The 1,691-nt window shown below is 41.8% G+C and overlaps 1 non-coding gene across 1 annotated transcript; it reads right to left on the bottom strand.

Annotated features, from left to right (window-relative positions):
• Positions 1–260: 260 nt before the first annotated feature.
• On the bottom strand, positions 261–368 carry LOC148553226 (small nucleolar RNA R71). The gene has a single exon (XR_015892914.1). It is a non-coding gene; the product is annotated as a small nucleolar RNA R71 (small nucleolar RNA).
• Between the last annotated feature and the right edge of the window lie 1,323 nt (positions 369–1,691).

Raw genomic sequence — 1,691 nt, 5'->3', positions numbered from 1 at the left:
CTCTGATGCAGCAGAACTGCAAGTTTCATGGACTTCCATCTGAAAATCCTTTTCAGTTCTTAACTGAATTCTTGCAAATCTGTGATACTGTTAAGACTAATGGAGTAAATCCTGAAGTCTACAGGCTCATGCTTTTCCCTTTTGCTATAAGAGACAGAGCTAGAATATGGTTGGACTCTCAACCTAAAGACAGCCTGAACTCTTGGGATAAGCTGGTCACGGCTTTCTTAGCCAAGTTCTTTCCTCCTCAGAAGCTGAGCAAGCTTAGAGTGGATGTTCAAACCTTCAAACAAAAAGATGGTGAATCCCTCTATGAAGCTTGGGAAAGATACAAATAGTTGACCAAAAAGTGTCCTTCTGACATGCTTTCAGAATGGACCATCCTGGATATATTCTATGATGGTTTATCTGAGCTATCAAAGATGTCATTGGATACTTCTACTGGTGGATCCATTCACCTAAAGAAAACGCCTGCAGAAGCTCAAAAACTCATTGACATGGTTGTAAATAACCAGTTCATGTACACTTCTGAAAGGAATCCTGTGAATAATGGGACGCCTGTGAAGAAGGGAGTTCTTGAGGTTGATACTCTGAATGCCATATTGGCTCAGAACAAAATATTGACTCAGTAAATCAATATGATTTCTCAGAGTCTGAATGGAATGCAAGCTGCATCCAACAGTACTCAAGAGGCATCTTCTGAAGAAGAAGCTTATGATCCTGAGAACCCTGCAATAGCAGAGGTGAATTACTTAGGTGAACCTTATGGAAACACCTATAACTCATCATGGAGAAATCATCCAAATCTCTCATGGAAGGATCAAAGGCCTCAACAAGGCTTTAATAATGGTGGAAGAAATAGGTTTAGCAATAGCAAGCCTTTTCCATCATCCACTCAGCAACAGACAGAGAATTCTGAGCAGAATCCATCTAGCTTGGCAAACTTGGTCTCTGATCTATCCAAGGCCACTGTAAGTTTCATGAATGAAACAAGGTCTTCCATTAGAAATTTGGAAGCACAAGTGGGCCAGCTGAGTAAAAGGATCACTGAAATCCCTCCTAGCATTCTCCCAAGCAATACAGAAAAAAATCCAAAAGGAGAGTGCAAGGCCATTGACATAACCAAAATGGCCGAACCCAATGAGGGAGAGGAGGACGTGAATCCCAAGGAGGAAGACCTCCTGGGACGTCTAGTGATAAATAAGGAGCATCCCTCTGAGGAACCAAAGGACTCTGAGGCTCATCTAGAGACCATAGAGATTCCATTGAACCTCCTTATGCCCTTCATGAGCTCTGATGAGTATTCCTCTTTTGAAGAGAATGAGGATGTTACTGAAGAGCAAACTGCCAAATTTCTTGGTGCAATCATGAAGCTGAATGCCAAATTATTTGGTATTGAAACTTGGGAAGATGAACCTCCCTTGTTCACCAATGAACTAAGTGATCTGGATCAACTGACATTGCCTCAGAAGAGACAGGATCCTGGAAAGTTCATAATACCTTGTACCATAGGCACCATGATCTTTAAGGCTCTGTGTGACCTTGGTTCAGGAATAAACCTCATGCCCCTCTCTGTAATAGAGAAACTGGGAATCTATGGGGTGCAAGCTGCTAAAATCTCATTAGAGATGGCAGACAATTCAAGAAAACAGGCTTATGGACAAGTAGAGGATGTGTTAGTAAAGGTTGAA

This window comes from Arachis ipaensis, chromosome B7, assembly GCF_059453495.1.
Source record: "Arachis ipaensis isolate K30076 ecotype BB chromosome B7, ASM5945349v1, whole genome shotgun sequence".
In the NCBI taxonomy this organism is placed as follows: Eukaryota; Viridiplantae; Streptophyta; class Magnoliopsida; order Fabales; family Fabaceae; genus Arachis; species Arachis ipaensis.
The sequence above is the reverse complement of the archived record's forward strand: the minus strand, read 5'-3'. Positions and strand labels throughout refer to the sequence as shown.